We start from the raw sequence: 24139 nt of genomic DNA, 5'->3' as shown, positions 1-24139 counted from the left end.
AGATGTGGCACATATATACAATGGAATATTACTCAGCCATAAAAAGAAATGAAATTGAGTTATTTGTAGTGAGGTGCATGGACCTAGATTCTGTCATACAGTGTGAAGTAAGTCAGAAAGAGAAAAACAAATACCATATGCTAATACATATATAGGCAATCTAAAAAAAAAATGGTTATGAAGAACCTAGGGACAGGATGGGAATAAAGACACAGACCTACTAGAGAACAGACTTGAGGACACGGGGAAGGGGAAGGGTAAGTTGGGACAAAGTGGGAGAGTGGCATGGACTTATATATACTACCAAATGTAAAACAGATAGCTAGTGGGAAGCAGCCACATAGCACAGGGAGATCAGCTCGGTGCTTTGTGACCACCTAGAGGGGTGGGATAGGGAGGGTGGGATGGAGGGAGATGCAGGCAGGAAGAGATACGGGGATATATATATATGTATAGCTGATTCACTTTGTTATAAAGCAGAAACTAACACACCACTGTAAAGCAATTACACTCCAATAAAGATGTTTAAATAAATAAGTAAATAAATAAATAAAAATAAAGACTTGAATGTAAAGCTTGAAAGCATAAAACTCCTAGAAGAATATATAGGCAGTACATTCTTTGACATCAGTTTTAGCAGTATCTTCCTAGATATGTCTCCTTGGGCAAGGGAAACAAAAGCAAAAATAAACAAGTGGGACTACATCAAACTAAAAATCTTCTGCACAGCAAAGGAAACCATCAACACAACGAAAAGACAACCTACTGAATGGGAGAAGACATTTGCAAATCTTATATCTGATATAGGGTTAATATCTAAAATATATAAAGAACTCATACAATTCAACAACAAAAACCCAACAACCTGATTTTAAAATAGGCAGAGGGTCTGAATAGACATTTTTCCAAAGGAGACATACAGGTGGCCAAGAGGCACAGGAAAGATGCTCAACATCCCTAAGGGAAATGCAAATCAAAACTATAATGAGACATCACCTCATGCCCATTAGAATGTCTGTCATCGAAAAGGCAAGAAATAACAAGTGTTTGGGAAGATGTGAAAAAAGGGAACTCTCATACACTGTTGGTGAAAATGTAAATTGGTACAGCAACTATGGATAACATTATGTATATTCCTCAAAAAATTAAGCATGAAACTGCCATATAATCCAGCTATTCCATTTCTGGTTATTTATCCGAAGAATATGAAAACACTAATTCAAAAAGATATATACATCCCTGTGTTCATCACAGCATTATTTACATTAGGGAAGATATGGAAACAATCTCAGTGTCCAGGGATGAATGGATAAAGAATAGTAGTATATGTATACAATGAAATACTACTCAGGCACAAAAAAGATGAACTCTTGTCATTTGAGGCTTCTTTTCTGTATCTCCAATAACCCTCATTCTGCTCTTTGTTATCCCAGATTGTTGTCTCAATCAAGACTCCATTTCTTAAAGGTATCAGTCATTCAATAAACACTTGTTGACTGCCTGAAGGACTGATCAAGGACCAATTATTGATAATATATAATGATGGCTTCAAGGGGCTGACAGTATACCAAGGAACAAAAGACAGTAGAATAAAGTAAGATAATAATTTGTAATAAACTAGTTTATAAAGCTAAAAATGGGAACACAGGGGAGAAACATCACTCAGGGGGACTGGTATTGGAGCTGTCAGGAGAGCTTCCCAAATTAAATTCTAAAATATAAGTAGGGGTTAGATAAATGATGGCAAAGATCTGGGGAGAAGGGTACATAATTCGATTTGAGTTAACATGATTTTTCTTTCTTGAGTGTCAAAACAATCTTTTAACCACCTTTAATATGGTAGCTTCCCACTGTAAAGGTAGCTGAAGTTTATGCCTTATTTTTATAATTCCCTTTCACCAAAACTTCTTGGTAAAGTGCAGAATAAAAAGAAACAAAGGAATGAGTATAAATAAAAGAGATTCAGTAGAACAAAAGATATCACACAAAGTCAGTGGTTCTTAATGGAATGAGGGAAGGATTTGACACCCAGGAGATATTTCGCATTGTCTGGTGACAATTTTCAATTGTTACAACCTGGGGGTGTGGTTTGCTAATGGAATCCAGTGGGTACAGTACAGGGATTCTGCAAAACATTTTGCAAGCTACAGGACAGCTGCCCACAACAAAACAGTTACCTAGTTCAAAATGTCAATAGTTATGGAAGTTGTAAAGTCCAGCGCTAAGCCAATAATTGAGAATTATATCACCATCTTTTTATTATAACCTTATAAGTAGCTGTAAAACCAACCAGTGGCCTTCATTGTTTTTGTTTCCAGTAGCTGTTGTTTGCTCTTTTGTTCTTTTAGAATGTCCTTCTACTTTTATTTTTTCAATTGATTCTTTTTTTTTAATTTAATTTTATTTTTTTTATACAGCAGGTTCTTATTAGTTATCTGTTTTATACATATTAATGTATATATGTCAATCCCAATCACCCACTTCAGCCCACCACACCCCCCTTGCTTTCCCCCCTTGGCATCCATATGTTTGTTCTCTATATCTGTGTCTCTATTTCTGCTTTGCAAACCGGTTCATCTGTACCATTTTCTAGATTCCACATACATATGTTAACATACGATATTTGTTTTTCTCTTTCTGACTTACTTCACTCCATATGACAGTCTCTTGGTCCATCTACGTCTCTACAAATGAACCAATGTCTTTCCTTTTTATAGCTGAGTAATATTCCATTGTATATATGTACCACATCTTCTTTATCCATTCATCTGTTGATGGGCATTTAGGTTGCTTCCATGACCTGGATGTTGTAAATAGTGCTTCAATGAACATTGGGGTGCATGTGTCTTTTTGAATTATGGTTTTCTCTGGGTATACGCCCAGGCTTCCACTTTTTTTTTTTTTTGGTTGTTGTTTGTTAACAATTTTAGTATTCTTCTCTCATCACCATTTATCTTTGCTCTTCATCATCCTCTAACCACCTGGCTCCCATTCCTTTAGGCCTCAGGATTCTCCTCCAAGAATGTCCCAGACTGGAAAACTATTGAGCCCCTGAAGGCCCTTCTGACATTCTTGTTTTAGTTGAACATGAGCAGATCCTTGGAGATACACTTCCATGGTTTTCCAGTTGAACTGGAAGTTATTGCTTTTTGACTTCCAGCATGATTATGCTGAAGTCATTCACCACATTAAGTAGAGAAATGTTTTGTCTTACCCTCTTAATTTCCATTGAGGGGGCTGGTGATAGTAAGAATTATGGGAATGACTTTTTGATGATTCCTAGACCTTAAATAGGTACATTTGAGTGAACTTAAATAGGCTTGGATGTTTAAGGTACACAGATTGTATTATAGGCCTTGTGATGAGGCATTTATGTGGTGTAATGAAGACACATCTGAGAGGTTCTGTGTAGCAAGATTGAGGGCACTTGTAGGTAGGCTAGTCAGTTACTCTTCCACTTCCATGTTCTTGTAGTCTGTGCATATTTGATTCATCTACTTGTCCACAGGATCTATGTCTTCTTATGTCCCTTTCTGTGGTGTTTGGTACATATTATTTAACCAGTAGCTATGTTATATTAGTGAGTATATGTTGAACCAGCCACTTGCTGCTCCATCTACTTGGAAAACTCTGCCTCTGGACATACCACACGATTTGCATCCTTATTTTATTCTGGTTTCTGCTCAACCATCATATCACCTGAAGTATCTTCCTTGGCTATCCTATCTGAAATGGCAGCCTCCCAGCACTCTCCACCCCTTATTTGTCTATTTACCTGTGTATTTGGCCATTATTAGTGTGTAAACCCTAGGATCCCTTGCTCCCTGTTTTGCTCCCTATTGTATACCCAGAGCCTAGCACAGTGCTTAGCTTAGAGTAATGCTCATGAAGGGTATTTAATAGATTACAGAAAAAATAAATGAGACTTATTCCCTGCTCTTAAGACACTTAAAGAATAATGGGGAACAAAATAGTTAACAATTATAGGAATAATAAGAGGAATTATAGAAGTATCTAGAAAATACTTTTGAAATATAGGAAAAGGTACATCTCACTATTTGCAGGGAACTAGGGGAGGCTGAGGCTGGAAAGATGAGCTGGGCTGTCTGCCCTTATTCGGTTGACTTCTTGTTTAGAATGTCAGCTCCCGCTGTCAAGGGCCATGTGTGCTGTTCACTCACCTTCTTTTACCATTGTCCTGTGTGCTATTTGGAGAGAGGAAAATAAGTATTTGGGGATGATTATAACTTATTCCATGGAGTGTGAAGGATAGTGTCTTAGTCCTATTGAAGATAACATTCCTGGAAACGAAAACATTTGAAGACTGCTCCCTCAGAATCACCCTTATAGTGCTGGTAACCAAGCAGTCTGTATGGCAGCAGGAGTGCGCTCACTTTGGGTTTAGGGGTAGAAGGGTGTGTGTCTCCCTAGGGTCAGTGCCTTCCTTTGAGCATCCACAGTGCTACATGAGGAGAGACCGGGTATGCTCTCTGCTGCTCCCCCAGTTGCTAGCAGCACAGCAAGTGTGTGTCCAAGCAGGAAAAGTGCCAGAGTCTTTGAGTGGGTGTGGATGTAAATATTTCTCTTGGATCTGTTCTTCTAGCTATTGCTAGTCTTTGGGAAACACTTGAAGAGTAGCATTCCATGTCAGAGACCAACTTCCTGACTGTGGCTGAAAGTGTCTCTGCCACTCTGCAGACATGGACAGGAATTCAGATTCTAGACAACGAATGCTGAAGATGCACAGGCATCCTCCCTTTAAACTTTGGTCTCATGCATGTACATGAGTTTTTTCCCCTTTCCATGACTGGCTAAATTAAAAGCTTCAACATTATTTTCTCAATGTTCTATGCAACAATTCATTTGGAGACCAAGAGTCAGAAAATACTGTATCCAGGCTCTAATAATAACTGTCTTTAAAATAGCCATAAAAGCTTTTCATTGAAGCTTCCTAGTTCTTCACATTAATACAATAAACCATAGACTTTGGAATAAAAAAAGAAATGTGGAAACAAACATAACATTTACAACTATAAATTGAAAGACATTAAGCTGTAATAGGTAGAGCAATAAAGAGGGAGTCAGGAAATTTGATACCTAGTTTTTAATTGAACATTAGCTGGCTCTGTGACTTTGATAAATCCATTAACCTCCAGGGGCCTTAGTTTGCACATTAATATAATGAGAAATGTTGCTAGGCCAGTGCTGTCTAATAGGCGTTTCTGCGATATGGAAATATTCTATATCTACACTGTCCAATATGGAAGCCAGTAGCCATGTATGTCTCTTGAGCACTGGAAATGTGGTTAGTACAACTGAAGGACTAAGGTTTTAATTTATCCAGTAGTTAGAGTGGATATTTGCATTATTTTGTTGCCCATGATCTGAAATCTTCCTGTTCTCTCACTGTAAACATTAAAAGGCTCAGATACTTGCTATTCTAGCTTTCCCTGCAGTTAGAGGATGGGCACATGGCTTAGGCTCAACCAATAAGATGCAGTCACTCTAGTCTTTGCAATAGAAGCTAATTGTGCAAAGAAGGAGAAGCAGAAGACGATATATTCTGGAATGGTGGCAACCACATCAAGTGTCCAGGGCAATGATAGTGGTTCTGGTAGGAGGATCTATTGTTCAGAACTGGTGATGGAGCAAACTCTCGTGCCCTTTGTTTAGCATTGTTTAACTGTAACTTTAGGCAAACTACTTAATTTCTCCAATCCTCAAGGTAAATTCTGTAAAAATAGCTACAGTGATACCTACTCTCTGTGTGAATCCAAGTAAATAAGTTTGGTAAAGATTTTATGTTTGGAGAAATGTAAAATAATATCCTCAGAGTTTTAGTTATTTTCCTTTTGTTTATTGTTGGGAGGGGGCAATCTCCCTTTGTGATCAGTAATTATCTCCATACAGTTCTTATGAATTTCTCTGGATGCAAAGTTCTCAAGCATCTGCTAAATAGAGATGATGGCTAGCACTTAAAAGCTCTTCTTAGAAAAAACATGAAGTAAATTGCTAGTTTCAGGTCTTTCTACTCCTCTCTTAGGTCTCCCTTTTCTTATTCAGTAACTCTGCCCCCCACCCAGAGTACCCCCACTGGCCAGTGTGCCCTATGCAGCACCAGGAGCTCCTACCCTTCCCTTGCCTCTGCCCCACTGATAGGTTGCCTACAGAACCTGTGGACTCCACTGTCAGTAGGAAACTGATACATGCATTCAAACCAAGGAATCAATGGCACCTTCAAGCTTAACTAGCCACTCTTCTTACATAGAAGTATCATCTGAACTAAATCCTCCTTATTCTGGTGTGAGGAATATAATTAATGACACACTAGACCATTGAAAAATACACACAGGGAGCAAATAGGGGCTCAATTTATTGCAGGTAAAGCTGAACTAGGGAATTTGGTCTAAATTTGGTGGTAAAATGGTAAAATTGGCTTCCTAGTGCTTCCACCACTCCCTACCCCTCACCACACCATTACGTTCATATCTTCAGACCCATCTGAGGGGAGAGTCAGTTTACAGAGAAGCCTTACCCAGCCAGCTACATGGAGAAAACCTCTCATCTTTCACCTGCCAAGAGTAGGGACAGGGAGTCAGAGGACATGCATATATAAAGACCTTCAGCATATAACCACACCTGATAGAGAAATAGGAATTCACAGAAGTCATATTCTTACCTTCTCGTCAATCAGATAAACCACTCCTCACATAGGAGAATCAAGTGAGAAGTGGAAGAATGTTTGGATGCTTCTACCAATTACATACCAGATGTCAGAAGTTCCTATTGTATGGACCAACAGAAATTTAGGAGAGAAAGGATGGTTCCTCTTACTTTCCTGAGCCATAAGAATGAGATTAGAAACACAGGAGATTGAGGCACTTTCCACGGGCAGAGGTGGTATTATAAAGGCTTTCCTGATGCCATTTAATCATATCTCATGTGTAGAAACTTGCTATGTTTTTGTGATTATTTATTATTTTAAGCAGCCTCTGTTGTCTTGCCTTTTTTTAAAAAAAATCTAGTCATTTATAATTTTTAAATTTTTCTACATAATACAAAGGACCACTGGAACAGAAGATAATGCATCCAACTTAACCAGAATATTTCAGGTTCAATCCTAGTTAGAACTAATATTTACAGCAGATTCTAAGTCTTCTGAGGTCTGAAATAATATTTCCGTTTACCTTATAGAAAAGACCTACCACAATGCTTACCACATAGTCATAGAAAATACTCAATAAATGAATGGATTAGTCTGACCAGACTTCTTTTCTTCTCTCCTTAAAAGGCCACCTTAATTCTTTGCACTTCTTTCTTCCAATTTCTTGTGTTCCCTATGAGCATCCTCATTTTCTTTCCTCACATTTGTCTTTCTTTCCGCTGGGCAACCATTCTGTTCTTTGTAATTACTTTATTTTCCTGTGTTTCTCCCTTTCATATTCTCCTTTCATTCACCCTTTCTTTCTCCTCTGCCTCTATAATTATCTTAAAAATCACCTTTTCAGGTATGAATTGGTAACTGGAGAGGAACATCTTAAATCAAGAAATAATGAAACTGAGAAATTACTAATTAGTCATGGGGAGAAGAGCCAGAAATATATCTTGAGCTTCTCTGACACAAAGCCATTCCAATATCTATTTTGAAATCACAAACATCTTAAATGGACTGCCAGTCTTCCTTGGTTGGGCATTTACTTGAATATAGAACTTACTTCAAAAAAAGCTAATCTGTACTTTATTAGCATGAATATTTATATAGATATACCTATTAAAAGTATTCCTATTATCTCTAAGTAACTGAATGAAGAAAACTAAATTAGTGAAAGGGGCAATACTCTTTTTTCTTTAAGTATCTACAACAAACCGAACCCATCTTAGGACTTTATATAATATTATAAATATTAACTTGAAATAAATAGTTCAAATTATCCCTATGAAACTCTCTAATTGATAATATTTTTTGAATTTTCAACAGATCTGAAATATATAGAATATTTTGTGTTTTCTAGTAATTCTCCCAACCAGAAAATTACTGAATTTGGTTATAATTGAAACAAATAATAAGGAACAAATACAGTTATCTGGGGAGATTTAATGTTCTCATGAGAATTGTGCACTAGAAAATTGAAAGGAGGGAGATTGGTTCAAGATGGCAGAGTAGAGGAAGTGTGCTCACTCCCTCTTGCGAGAGCACCAGAATCATAATTAACTGCTGAACAATCATCAACTGGAAGACACTGGAACTCACCAAAAAAGATACCCCACATCCAAAGACAAAGGAGAAACCACAATGAGATGGTAGAAGTGGCAAAATCACAATAAAATCAAATCTCATAACTGCTGGGTGGGTGACTCACAAAATGGAGAACACTTACACCACAGAAGTCCACCCACTGGAGTGAAGGTTCTGAACCCCACATCAGGCTACCCAACCTGGGAGTCTGGCAACGGGAGGAGGATTCCTAAAGAATCAGACTTTGAAGGCTAGCGGGATTTGATTGCAGGACTTTGACAGGACTGGGGAAAACAGAGACTCCACTCTTGGAGGGCACACACAAAGTAGTGTGTGCACCAGGACCCAGGGGAAAGGAACAGTGACCCAATAGGAGACTGAACCAGACTTACATGCTAGTGTTGGAGGGTCTGCTGTAGAGGTGGGTGGTGGCTATTGTTCATCACAGGGACAAGGACACTGTTAGCAGAAATTCTGGGAAGTACTATTTGGTGTGAGCCCTCCTGGAGTCTGCCATTAGCCCCACCAAAGAGCTGGTAGGCTCCAGTGCCAGGTTGCCTCAGGCCAAACAACAGGGAGAGAACTCAGCCCCAACCATCAGCAGAGAAGCAGATTAAAGTTTTACTGAGCTCTTCCCACCAGAGCAATGCCCAGCTCTAACCACCACCAGTCCCTCCCATCAGGAAACTTGCACAAACCTCTTAGATAGCCTCATCCACCAGAGAGAAGACACCAGAAGCAAGAAGAACTACAATCCTGTAGCCTGTGGAATGAAAACCACGTTCACAGAAAGATAAACAAAATGAAAAGGCAGAGAACTATGTACCAGATGAAGGAACCAGTTAAAACCCCAGAAAAACAACTAAATGAAGGGGAGATAGGCAACCCTCCAGAAAAAGAATTCTGAATAATGATAGTGAAGATGATCTAGGACCTTGGAAAAAGAATGGAGGCAAAGATCAAGAAGATACAAGAAATATTTAACAAAGAGTTAGAAGAATTAAAGAACAAACACCTAGAAAAATTAAAGGACAAACAAGCAGAGATGAACAATACAATAACTGAAATTAAAAATATACTAGAAGGAATCAATAGCAGAATAACTAAGGCAGAAGAGCAGATAAGTGACCTGGAAGACAGAATGCTAGAATTCACTGCCATGGAACAGAATAAAGAAAAATAATGAAAAGAAATGAAGGCAGCCTAAGAGAACTCTGGGACAACATTAAACACACCAACATTTGCATTATAGCAGTTCCAGAAGAACAAGACAGAGAGAAAGGACCCGAGAAAATATTTGAAGAGATTATAGTGGAACCTTTCCCTAACATGGGAAAGGAAATAGCCACCCAAGTCCAGGAAGTGCAGAGAGTCTCAGGCAGGATAAACCCAAGGAGAAACATGCTGAGACATAGTAGTCAAATTGACAAAAATTAAAGACAAAGAAAAATTATTAAAATCAACAAGGGAAAAATGGCAACATACAAGGGAACTCCCATAAGGTTATCAGCTGAATTCTCAGCAGAAGCTCTACAAGCCATAAGGGAGTGGCATGATACATTTAAAGAGATGAAAGGGAAGAACCTACAACCAAGATTACTCTGCTCAGCAAGGATCTCATTCAGATTCGATGGAGAAATCAAAAGCTTTACAGACAAGCAAAAGCTAAGAGAATTCAGCACCACCAAATCAGCTCTACAACAAATGCTAAAGGAACTTCTCTAAGTGGGAAACACAAGAGAAGAAAAGGATCTCCAGAAACAAACCCAAACAATTAAGAAAATGGTAATAGGAACATACATGTTGATAATTACCTTAAAGGTGAATGGATTAAATACTCCAACCAAAAGACAAAGGCTCACTGAATGGATACAAAAATACCCATATATATGCTGACTACAAGAGACCCACTTCAGACCTAGGGACACATACAGACTGAAAGTGAGAGGATGGAAAAAGATATTCCATGCAAATGGAAATGAAAAGAAAGCTAGAGCAGCAATACTCATATCAGACAAAATAGACCTTAAAATAAGTAATGTTACAAGAGACAAGGAAGGATAGTACATAATGATCAAGTGATCACTCCAAGAAGAAGATACAACAATTATAAATATCTATGCACGCAACATAGGAGCACCTCAATACATAAGGCAAATGCTAACAGCCATAAAAGGAGAAATTGACAGTAACACAAAAATAGTGGGGGACATTAATACCTCACTTACATCAATGGTCAGATCATCCAGACAGAAAATTAACAAGGAAACATAAGCTTTAAGTGACATAATAGACCAGACAGATTTAATTGATATTTATAGGACATTCCATCTGAAAATAGCAGATTACACTTTCTTCTGAAGTGCACATGGAATATTCTCCAGGATAGATCACATCTTGGGTCACAAATCAAGCCTCAGTAAAGTTAAGAAAATTGAAATCATATCCAGTATCTTTTCCAACCACAATGCTATGAGGTTAGAAATTAATTACAGGGAAAAAATTAAAAAAAAACAAACACATGGAGGCTAAATGATATATTACTAAATAACCAAGAGATTACCGAAGGACTCAAAGAGGAAATTAAAAAGTACCTAAACACAAATGACAATGAAAACACAATAATCCAAAGCTTGTGGGATGCTACAAAGGCAGTTCTAAGAGGCAAGTTTATAGAAGTACAATCCTACCTCAAGAAACCAGAAAATTCTCAAATAAACAATCTAACCTTGCACCTAAAAGAACTAGAGAAAGAAGAAAAAACAAAACGCAAAGTTAGTAGAAGGAAAGGAGTCATAAAGATCAGAGCAGAAATAAATGAAATAAAAACAAAACAATAGCAAAGTTTAACAAAACTAAAAGCTAGTTCTTTGAGAAGGTAAACAAAATTGATAAACCATTAGCCAGACTCATCAAGAAAAAGAGGGAGAGGACTCAAATCAATAAAATTAGAAAAGAAAAAGGAGAAGTTAAAACAGACACCACGGAAATACAAAGCATCCTAAGAGACTACTGCAACCAACTCTATGCCAATAAAATGGACAACCTGGAAGAAATGGACAAATTCTTAGAAAGGTATAACCTTTCAAGACTGAACCAGGAAGAAGTAGAAAATATGAACAGACCAATCGTAAGTAATGAAATTGAAACTGTGATTAAAATTCTTTCAACAAACAGAAGTCCAGGACTAGATGGCTTCAGAGGTGAATTCTATCAGACATTTAGAGAAGAGCTAGCACCCATCCTTCTCAAACTCTTCCAAAAATTTTCAGAGGAAGGAACACTCCCAAGCTCACTCTATGAGGCTACCATACCCTGATACTAAAACCAGACAAAGATACTACAAAAAAAGAAAATTACAGACCAATATCACTGATGAATATAGATGCAAAAATCCTCAACAAAATACTAGCAAACAGAATCCAACACATTAAAAGGATCAAACACCATGACCAAGTGACATTTATCCCAAGGTTACAAGGATTCTTCAATATATGCAAGTCAATCAATGTGTTACAGAATATTAAAAAATTGAAGAAAAAAAACCATATGATCATTTCAATAGATGCAGAAAAAGCTTTTGTCAAAATTCGGTACCATTTATGATAAAAACTCTCCAGAAAGTGGGCATAGAGGGAAGCTACCTCAACATAATAAAGGCCATATACGACAAAACCACAAAAACATCATTTTCAATGGTGAAAAACTGAAAGCATTTCCTCTAAGATCAGGAACAAGACAAGGTTGTCCACTTTTGCCACTATTATTCAAGATACTTTTGGAAGTCCTAGCCATAGCAATCAGAGAAGAAAAAGAAATAAAATGAATACAAATTGGAAAAGAAGAGGTAAAACTGTCAACTTTTGCAGATAACATGATACTATAAAGAATCCTAAAGATGCCACCAGAAAACTACTAGAGCTAATCAATTAGTTTGGTAAAATTGCAGGATACAAAATTAATGCACAGAAATCTCTTGCATTCCTATGCACTAACAACAAAAGATCAGAAAAAGAAATTAAGGAAACAATCCCATTCACCAAAGCAACAAAAAGAATGAAATACCTAGGAATAAACCTACCTAAGCAGGTAAAAGACCTGTACTCAGAAAACTATAAGACACTGATGAAAGAAATCTAAGTGACACAAACAGATGGAGAGATATACCATGTTCTTGGATTGGAAGAATCAATATTGTGAAAATGACTATACTACCCAAAGCAATCTACAGATTCAATGCAATCCCTATCAAATTATCAATGGCATTTTTTCAGAACTAGAACAAAAAATCTTAAAATTTGTTTGGAGACACTAAAGTCCCCGAATAGCATAAACAATCTTGAGAGGAAAATATGGAGCTGGAGGAATCAGACTCCCTGCCTTCAGACTATACTACAAAGCTACAGTAATCAAGACAATATGGTAGTGGCACAAAAGCAGAAATACAGATCAGTGAAACAGTATAGAAAGCCCAGAAATAAACCCACACACCTCTGGTCAACTAATCAATGACAAAGAAGGCAAGGATATACAATGGAGATATGACAGTCTCTTCAATAAGTAGTGCCAGGAAAACTGGACAGCTACATGTAAAAGAATGAAATTAGAACACTTCCTAACACCTACACAAAAATAAACTCAAAATGGATTAAAGACCTAAATGTAAGACCAGACACTATAAAACTCCTAGAGGAAAACATAGGAAGAACTGTCTTTGACATGAATCACAGCAAGATCTTTTTTGACCCACCTCCTAGAGTAATGGAAATAAAAATAAACAAATGGGACCTAATGAAACTTAAAAGTTTTTGCACAGCAAAGGAGACCATAAACAAGATGAAAAGACAACCCTCAGAATGGGAGAAAATATTTGCAAACAAATCAACAGACAAAGGATTAATCTCCAAAATATATAAACACCTCATGCAACTCAATATTAAAAAAAAAAAAAAACAACCCAGTCAAAAAACAGACAGAAGACCTAAATAGACATTTCTCCAAAGAAGACATACAGATGGCCAAGAGGCACATGAAAAGCTGTTCAACATCACTATTTATTAGAGAAATGCAAATCAAAACTATAATGAGGTATCACCTCACACCAGTTAGAATGGGCATCATCAGAAAATCTACAAACAACAAATGCTGGAGAAGCTGTGGCAAAAAGGGAACCCTCCTGCACTGTTAGTGGGAATGTAAATTGATACAGCCACCATGGAGAACAGTATGGAGGCTCCTTAAAAAACGAAAAATAGAATTATCATGTGATCCAGCAATTCCACTATTGGGCATATACCCTGAGAAAACCATAATTCAAAAAGACACATGAACCCCAACATTCATTGCAGCACTATTTACAGTAGCCAGGTTATGAAAGCAACCTAAGTGTCCATCAACAGATGAATGGATAAAGAAGATGTGCTACATATAAACAATGGAATATTACTCAGCCTTAAAAAGAAAAAACTTGGGCCGTTTGTAGAGACGTGGATGGACCTGGAGACTGTCATACAGAGTGAAGTAAGTCAGAAAGAGAAAAATATCGTATATTAACACATATATGTAGAATCTAGAAAAATGGTAGAGATGAACAGGTTTGCAAGGCAGAAATAGAGACACAGATGTAGAGAACAAACGGATGGACACCAAGGAGGGAAAGCAGGTGGTGGTGGTGTTATGAATTGGGAAATTGGGATTGACATATATACACTAATATGTATAAAATAGCTAAGTAATAAGAAAAAAAGAAAACGCAAAAGAATGAGGTGGGCAGAGAGCAGTTAGACTTTCCTTCTGATGAACACCTGGCCAGGATCATTCCCCTTCAATAACTGTTTTGCAGAATTGAGAGTCCAGAAGCAAGAGATGGTAAAGAGATGGCTCAGCAAAGGGGTCCTGGCTGGAGCAGGTTGGGGTACACTGTTAGCAGATCATCTTCCACCCCTGTCTGGAAATTCAGAGCAGGGCCATGTGCTTTATTTCTGGGTTCTCCTCTGTCTGGCACATCTCTGGGTCCAAGTGGGCACCAAGCAGTGTTTCCTGAGCTTAGAATCAGAGGGCAGAAAATATAGCAAATTCCATCGGCCACATTATTGAATACTTGCGTTATGCTTTTAGAGTGTTACCTTTGGATTTTGAGGAAAAAAATGAAGACAGTTTGGCTGGAGAGGTTGTGGAGAAAAGGGAACCCTCTTACACTGTCAGTGGGAATGTAAACTGGTGCAGCCACTATGGAGAATAGTATGGAGGTTCCTCACAAAATTAAAAATAGAGTTGCCATGTGATCCAGCAATCTCACTCCTGGGCTTATATCCAGGCAAAACTATAATTCGAAAAGATACATGCAGCACTGTGGTCATAACAGCACTATTCACAGTAGCCAACACATGGAAACAACTTAAATGTCCATTGACAGGTGAATGGATAAAGAAGATATGGTGTGTATATATACACAATGAAATATTACTCAGCCATAAAAAGAATGAAATAATTCCATTTGCAGTAAAATGGATGTACCTAGAGATTATCATACTAAATGAAGTAAGTCAGAAAGAGAAATACAAATACCATATGATATCACTTATATGTGTAATCTAAAATATAACACAAATGAACTTATCTATGAAACAGAAACAGACTCACAGATATAGAGAACAGACTTGTGGTTGCCAAGTGGAAGAAGGGGTTGGGGATGGATGGATTGGGAGTTTGGGATTAGCAGATGCAAACTGTGATATATAGGATGGATAAACAACAAGGTCCTACTATATAGCACAGGGAACTATATTCAGTATCCTGTGATAAACCATAATGGAAAAGAATATGAAAAAGAATATGTATATATATATATGTGTGTGTATAACTGAGTCACTTTGCAGTACAGCAGCAATTAATACAACATTGTAAATCAACTATAGTTCAATAAAATTTTAAAAAATGAAAAAAGAAAATTGAAAGGAAGCTTAATATTGACAGACATAAATTAAAGAATGACAAATAAACCTGTGCATATTCAGTGAGGGAATTACTCAAAGGTTATTGATTTGGGGCTTTTGGCCTTAAGGACGGAATAAGGAGGGAGGAAGGAAGGAAAGAAGAGATAATGACACATATTTAAGATTAGGTCATATGGGAATGAGAAAAGTTTGGGGGGTTAGATTAATCTTTTGGAGCAGAACAAGTGAGAGTTCTGAGAACACACAGCTGGCAAAAATTCAGGCAGGTCAGTAGTTGATATAAGAGAAGGGCAGCAATAATTATTGGGGACAAGTTACCAGGTTTCTGGAGCAGAACTCTAGCTGTTTTAGTCTCATGAAGACCAAGAAACCATCCAAGAAATCAAAGGAAAGGCTTATACAGTTGGAAGAATAAGATGGCCAGGGCTTTGGCTACTAGGAATAAGAGAAGAGCCTTACTCCTGGAGCTCAAAGCCAGGAATAGAGCAGAAGCAGAAGTCAGGATGCCGGGATTTTGATCCTCTAAGCTATGGCCTTAAAGTTCCTGAAATTTCCTGTGATCAGGGACAGAATTTGTTCCAAGGGTGCAGGGGCGGGGGGCAAGGAATGAGCTAAATTTACAAGAAGAGCTAAAGTGTCACCAGATTTGAAATTTAGAGGAGAAAAGAGATAAACAGCATTATGTGAATTACTTCATAAAGTGGAAAAAAATCCTATTCTAAGAGTCCTGTGCTGCAAAAAAGTTCTAAGTTAGTGAGAGAAACTCTGTTAGGGTGGCTGGGATGATTAAACGTATAAATATATAGAAAGTGCTTAGGACAGTGCCTGACTCATAGTAGGTATTCAATAAATGTTAACTTACTGCTGTTAGTATTATCAGTCTATGACTGTTCTGCAGTTCTTCATGGAAATACTGCTTTACTCAAAGCTTCTGAAAGAAACCACAAAAGAAACTAAATGGCAGTGGGTTCTTTAGGAGCTTCATAACTTGGAAGGATCTAGTTAAGTACACTTTGGAAAGCAAGCGAGGCTTGGCCAGCTAGGGTTATAGGAGATGCTCTCAAAGTCTGTGAGAGTAGATGATCTGGAAGACCCTGAAGACTGCTTCTGTGAGAACTCTGGAATCCACAACCCCAGACTCAATTTCCAGATGCCTTGTTGCAGGTCAAAGGAGGGACTCTTGGAATCAGATAAGTTTAATTAGTTTAGATGTAATGAATACTAGAGCCTTTGGTGAAAGATGCAGAGGTAAAATTTGTCTTTACTTCCTCCTCACTACCCCATTCTAGAGGGGGTTCTGACATAATTTCCTTGGTCTGCCCAAAGCTGATACCATTATTAACTCTCACCAATCCCCTATCACCATTTTACTTGCATTCATTTACTGACTATTTGCTTCATTCATTTATAATTTTCAATTGCTACTACACTTGATTGTGCACTGAAAGAAAATTTTAAAATTATGCAGCTAAAATTATCACTTGATGTACCAAAGAATATTATAGACCTCTAACAAATAGGAGTAATATAAAGTCATTTTAAAGGACTGTTTAAAATAATGGATTTGATGTTTTGTCTTTAAAAATTCATTTCCTTGCCCTTTTGCTTCTGACTTAGTCCTGGTTCAGGGAAAACTTGGTCTTGGATTGGTAGTGGCAAGATTTTAACTACTACAGTAAGCCACAATCTCCTTGCCTTCTTTCCTTGCTTCCTTCACAGCTCACCACAGTGTTCTTTGTTTTTATGAGATGCCTTCTAGAAAATGTTCCGATAAACGATCTGGCCTTTGGATATTAAGTCTTAGGCTTAGTCACATTTGAGCAAGACGTCTGGGAGGCTGCCATAGCTCGAGTTAGCGTTTGAGGTACCTTAAAAGGCCAAAGGGGGAGATATATTCCTTTTGGTATTTCTAAAAACATTATATGGTATGATTCATGTATGATAACCTTCAATATGGTAACTGGTCCTTAGAACAGGACTTTTCTCATCTTTCTAACTGCCCAAAAATCTCTATATTTGAGGTTTAACTCCCTAAACCAGCCAAACAGATATAATGATGACAGACCTTCAGTCAAGCTTTAGAGAGAGCAGTCAAAAGATTATATTATACATACCCATATTATCAAAGCATCCCAGGGAATGGTCTGCAGTGGGAGAAGAATGTTACTTGAATTTGTTCTTCTCTACATTGTTTTACTAAAAATACAATATTCTAGGCCTATACATATTTGGAAACTGTCAGTCTATTACAGTCTGGGTTCATATGAAGCAAGTTGTAAATTTTTTTTTTAATAAATCCAGATAGCTCCTAATATGAAGTCAGTTGCTATAGTAATTTAGTTCCTTGACCTAAGGACTGAGTGAATTAAGTTGTTGAAGACAGGCTTATTTTACAGCTAATAAAATAATTTGAGCAAGAGAGAATTGTTTCCCTACTATGGATTTTACTTTTTTTGCCCTGTGACTTGATTCTCAATTACTAGGCCAAGGTTCCTATTCTAAAAAATGGGAGACAAAAATTCCAATGACTGGTTAAGTTTAGTCAACTTTTTATCTACTAACAGGTTCCATCAATTGGGATAAAGGCAGAAGAGTTCAGTGAAACATGTAAGTAGAATTGATAATAGAAACACAAATGGAACCATAATCAATGCATTTGCTATTCAATAATCAATTGATCTTCCCTCTTTTGAACATTAGATGTTATTATTAGTTATGTTATATTAGATATATTAGCTACATATTATATATTAGTTATTAAATATTATATATGTTAGATACTATATATTCATATATTACTGCAGCTTAAAAGAACAAATATTATTTCACTTAATAAATTCAGCAGCTTAGAATTAGGAGCTTAAAATGATGAACAATTATTACCTCAGTTTCTGTGGGTGAGGTATGTAGGAACAACTTAGCTGGGTGGTTCTAGCTTAGGGTCTCTCATAAGGGTTCATTTAAGTTGTCCTCTGGGGTGTCATCTGCAAGTTTGACTGGTGCTGGAAGATGTGCTTCTAAGATTCCACACTCACATGACCCAGGCTAGAAATACTCAGTTCCTTGCCACATGAACCTCTCTTGGAGCTGTTTGTGTGTCTTCTCAGCATGACAGCAGTTTTCCCCGGAGTGAACGATCTGACAGAGAGTGTGATAAAGTAGCCGCAATGCCTTTTATGAGCCAGTCTTGGAAGCCACAGGCTATTACTTCCACCACTACTTATTAGAAGTGAATCACTAAACACAAAGAACAAACTAGTGATTGCCAGTGGGGCAAGGCAAAGGGAGAGTGGCGAGATAGCAGAATGGGATTAAGAGATACAAACTACTATGTATAAAGTAAATTAGCAACAAGGATAATATACAGCACAGGAAAATATAGCCATTATTTTGTAATAACTTTAAATGGAATATAATCTATAAAAGTATTGACTCATTATGTTGTACACCTAATATAATATTGTGAATCAACTATACTTCAATAAAATTTTTTTTTTTTCATTTTAAAAAGGGAAGAGAAATTAGACTTCACCTCTCAGAGAAGAATCAAGGAGTTTGTCGACATATTTTAAAATCATTACAAGTGTATTTAGTTTTGGGTCAAGAAATATATATGTGTATACATATATATTTTTTTACCATTATTAAATAATTGTCACTGCAGATGTATTCTGGTCCTATAAGGTCACATTTACATGATTTAATAATTTTGAACAGTTCTGTTTCCTCCAGGAAATGACTTTGTTTAGGCTGCAGGGAGAAGAAATATGTCAAAGATATAATACTTCTCTTTTCTCCTTTCTTCTCCTACTCTTTACATTCCCCCATTCTCTCTTTCTCCCTTCTAACCCACCCCATCTCCCATATTCCTGCTGCCCCTACAACAAAATGTAGATATGTGGGCTGAGGGATTGTATACTTACACAGATCTGTGTAGTCATGTGGTTTCTGTAACAATGGCTGACTTTTGAATAATTAGCTATAACCTGTAACTCAACTACCTATAAAACTCTGAGAGAAAATAGCTAGGCATCTGGCCTTTTCACACACAGCACATTGCCCTTTGGAGTTTACTCTGCTTAGCCATGGTGGTACAGTTTTATATTCAAAATGTGGGGCTTTTTATTTTATTTGATAGTGACTGACCCTGGATTGTTTCACTATTTTTTACAGGATATTTTTTCCCATTTATGCCATTTCATTTGTTTATACTAAACTTAAAAAAAAAAAAGCCTCAAATATTATATTATATTTTTACCTTTTCTCAATAATCTCTGTTGGTTTATAAGGTTTTGCTATGGGCTGAATTGTGTCCTCCCCCCACTCCCCAATTCATACGTTGAAGCCCTTAACCTCCAATTTCTGGAGACTTTGGAGCTAGGGCCTGTGAGGAAGTGAGCAAGGTTGAATGAGGTCATAAGGGTGAGGCCCTAATCCAATAGACTGGTGCCTTTATACAAAGACAAAGAGACACCAGAGTTCTCTCTCTGTCAGTGAGAGGGTAGTCATCTGCAATCTAAGGAGAAACCTCTCACTAGACACTGGCCCTGCTGGCGTCTTGATTTTGGGCTTCAGTCTCCAGAACAGTGAGAAATAAATTTCAGTTGTTCAAGTCACCCAGCCTGTGCTATGGTATGTTGGTATGGCAGCCCAAGCAGACTAATACAAATGTCATCCATCGCTGGCTCCTTCCTCTTCCACAAATTGGCCTTTTCCAGGGAGAGGTAATAAAATGTTCTTTCTTTCATTTCAGAAAATGATCTTTTCTTCATATGACAGTGATAACTATGCTATTTTAAAAGTCCTTATTCAAAAAAAGAAAAGAAAATATTTTTAAAAGCATAAAAATTAGCTTTTCTTTTACTCCTTTCAAATTTTGTGATTAATTCATGAAATCCCACCATCAACATAAGATTGAACAAGGGCACAGAGCTTTCTGAATTTCCATATGGGAGAATTGGGGTTTATTTTTTAATATTGTATTAATTTGGTGTTACAACTTTATAGGGTATTGAAAACTTAATTTAAAACCTTGTCATATTTTTCAAGTCTTACATTATGACATTATGCTCTTACTTAGATTTATATAAATTAGCTTCTAGGAATGGTACTGAAAACCTTCTATTAAAATGTGGATCCCAGGAAAGACTTCTAGCTAAGAAAGTCTTCATATTCTATGAATTCAGTTGCCTATAGAGGTTTTAGTTTACTTCAAGCTCAGTATAAGTCAACTAGACTGAAAAATAAATGCCCAAGAGAATGATAAGAAAAACCACAGACGGGGAGAAAATGTTTAAAAAGGTATATCTGGGCTTCCCTGGTGGTGCAGTGGTTGAGAGTCCGCCTGCCGATGCAGGGGACACGGGTTTGTGCCCCGGTCCAGGAAGATCCCACATGCCACGGAGCAGCTGGGCCCGTGAGCCATGGCCACTGAGCCTGCCTGGCCGGAGCCTGTGCTCCGCAACGGGAGAGGCCACAACAGTGAGAGGCCCGCGTACCGCAAAAAAAAAAAAGATATATCTGATAAATTTTCTGTTATCCAAAATATACAAAGAACTTTTAAAACTCAACAATAAGAAAACAAACCACCCAATTAAAAAATGGGCCAAAGACCTTAACAGACATCACACTAAGGAAGATATGAAGATAGCAAATAAGCATGTGAAAAGATGCTCCACAGCATATGTCATTGGAGAAATGCAAATGAAAATAACAATGAGATAACACTGCACACTTATTAAAATGGCCCAAATCACCAGCACTATGATTAATCTGCTATGCTGTTAAATAAGAACTTTCCCCCCAGATTAATGCAGAGGTAGGGAGAACACTGGATTGGGAATCAGGAGACCTAGATTTTTAGCTCCATTGATTTTAACATTTACCTGGCTGAACTCACGATAGCTTTGGGTTATCATTTGTCAAGAGAGAAGATTGAACTAGATGACATTAATTATTTCTTTCAGCCCTAGTGCTCTATGATGCTGTCATATTATAGATAACTTTTGGCAGACTGGTTAATGCCTACCAAGAGAAAACTGGCCACGACTAGTTTAAGGAGTTAATGTTGAATATAAATCTGGATACTGATGTTTTCTATCCTCCCATTTTCCTCTCCCCAGTCCAACTGCCTCATTTCTTAAGCGTTTCAGATAAGACACACTTATGACGTGTGTGTATACATTTGTGTCTTTTAAGGTAAGTTAATATTACCCACGTTTGGGCATCAAGGGACCAAAGCTCACATGGCTAATCATTATGTCACTTACCTAAAAGGTGCTATGGTTGAAATCATTAATGAGCCGTGTCTCATAAACATATTTTGAGGTTGTGCAACGTGATTTCACAATTTGGATTGATCAAATTGGGAGTGGAGCTGACATCACTCTGAGTCAAATTTCATCCAGATATAAACTTGATTCAGAAGTCCAATTTTATGACACCCTCAACCCAGGTTTTTAGTGTAAATGTCGTGTTGAACAACATATGGTCAATGTTTCTCTAACTAGAACTTAGACCTTCATATTTTGACACCAAAATGCCAAGAAATGTATTCAAGGAAATAATATTATTTTTAATTCCAGGAGTCCAATATGACATTTTAAGGGACAGTGAGATGCTTTCCTAGGATCTAATTTAATAACGACATGGTTGAGCAGATGGAGCATAAAATGACAAGTTGTGTTCTAGTTTATTTTCTTAGGAGTGCTAGTTCCTCATGCGCCAATTATTCTGTTGGGCTTTGGAAAACATCAGCAAATCAGAACTGTAGAGAAGGTGACAGTAAATTAAGCCTTATTGCAAAACATTACAAGTAAAGTGACTCATCTAAAATCATGAGATCTCTTAAGTAACTACTAATTTAGTTAATCAAGGTGATATGGCTTTAGAAAGTAAATTATGCTTAAATGAGGCTTTGATGTGACTCTGATCCTTTAAATGGTTCCCATAGCATGTCCACAATGATGACAGAATTAAAATAATTTCATTGGATGTTGTGTAATCTAAGAGTTTAATGTTAGAAAGGCAAAGATTAAAATTCCCAAGTTAAGCTGTTATGTATTGGACAATGTATAAAGGAAAGGATCTCAAAGCCTCTCCATGCAATTCTAAAGTCAGGAGTCAAGCACACATATCCCCTCTACTGCAGTGGGAATAAGAAATTTTCCTTTTCTCTGTGGTTTCCATTACCAGCCATGGGCAGTCTCTCTTATAGTAAGTGTTAGATATGTAAGGGCTACATTCTGAGGTTTAGGAGGAAAAATAAAAACAGAGTGGAGAGGAGATATAGCATATTGGGGGATAGAAGGAGCTGTAGCAGCCAGATCATCCTGCTGGGAGGTACCCTTCATACCCCAGGACCTAAAGATGACCCCAGCTACCTTTCTCTTTATTGCTACCACTTTTACTCTTGATTATCATTTCTGTGTAATAGTTCAGTCCAAAACAAGTGCCCTTTGCCACATTTTGTTAAAAATGTATCATGAGAGGACTTCTGCTTCCAGACATAGTAAAGTAACAGGGACAGGATTTACCTTCCTGCTTTAAACAACTAACAAAACAAGCAACATGTATGAAACAGATCTTTTTAGACATCAGACAACAGGCAGCATAGTAGAGTGATCTCAGAGAAGCAAAGTAAATGAAGTGGGCTTTATGATTGCCCCAGCTCACTGCCTACAGAGAGTATCCAGCCTGTGGTAATGGGAGGGAAATTTAAACAGAAACAGAGACAGAGAGCTCTCAGGAGATCTTCAGAGATTCCTCTGTCACATCAATAGCAAAGTACTGATGATAAAAGCATGCATGTAAGGAAACCACCCAAGCCTGGGGGAAGAACCAGTATAAAGGAACAGGTTGGACAGTGTCTAAGGATCACACAGGGCCAGGAATAGTTCACAAGCAAAGATGGAAAGGCCTCTTAATATAGGTGTGGTTAAGTAAAGTACTTAGAAGAGTATTGCCTTAATTTGTGAGACCAAATTAGCCCTAGACTAAAGGCTGTTTGTTCTGTACCAGTCTAACAAACTTAAAGGCAAGGCTCAAAAGTTTCAAAGTAACTTAACTGTGGCCCAGAACAAATCCCTAAAAAATAGTTAAAGAACTACAACAAAATCCAGTACCCAACAGCATAAAATTTATAATCTCTGACATCTAATAAAAAATTACCTAGTAAGCAAAGAAGAAAGAAAATATTATCTATAATGAGGGGAGAAAAATCAATTAAGAGAAGGAGACCCCAAAATGCAACAGAAGATAGAATTAGTACAGAAAGACATTAAAGCAGTTATTTAAATATACTCCATATGCTCAAGAAGGTAGCAGAAAAGGTAAGCATAGTAAAGAAAGACATAGAAGACCTAAAGAAGATGTAAATCAAATTTCTGGAGACTGAAAATACACTGCCTGGGATGAAAAATGCACTGAATGGAATTGAGAGATTAGACAGTGTTAAGCAAAAAAGGCAGTGAATTTAAAGCTATATCAATATAAAGTCTCCAAATTGAAGCAAGAAAAAAAGACTTAAAAATGTGAACATGTGGAACAATACCAAGTGAGCTAAAATATGTGTAATTAGAGTCCCAGAAAGGGAATGGGGCATTAAAATATTTAAAGAAATGACTAAAAATTTTCCAAATCTGATGAGAAGTACAGATTCTATTCTTTACCACCTGTATACTGAATCAGAATTTATTGGGTAGGCCTATGTCTCTGATTAAAAAAATGAACCACTGGAAACAGATGAACACAACGGGAAAATGAAAAGTGTCTTTGAAGGAAGAGTATAACTCTGAATTGAAATAGAGGAATGATCTGAATCCTGAAGGTTTACCATCTTGGAGTTGGTTATCCTGCTTTTGTGCCCAACACAAACACACACACAAACACATCATATTGTGAATTAATTTTAATAAGGAACATTTAATAAAATCTTTGAAGAAAAAAT

Source organism: Pseudorca crassidens, chromosome 3, assembly GCF_039906515.1.
Source record: "Pseudorca crassidens isolate mPseCra1 chromosome 3, mPseCra1.hap1, whole genome shotgun sequence".
Lineage (NCBI taxonomy): Eukaryota > Metazoa > Chordata > Mammalia > Artiodactyla > Delphinidae > Pseudorca > Pseudorca crassidens.
Note: the sequence above shows the minus strand (reverse complement) of the source record.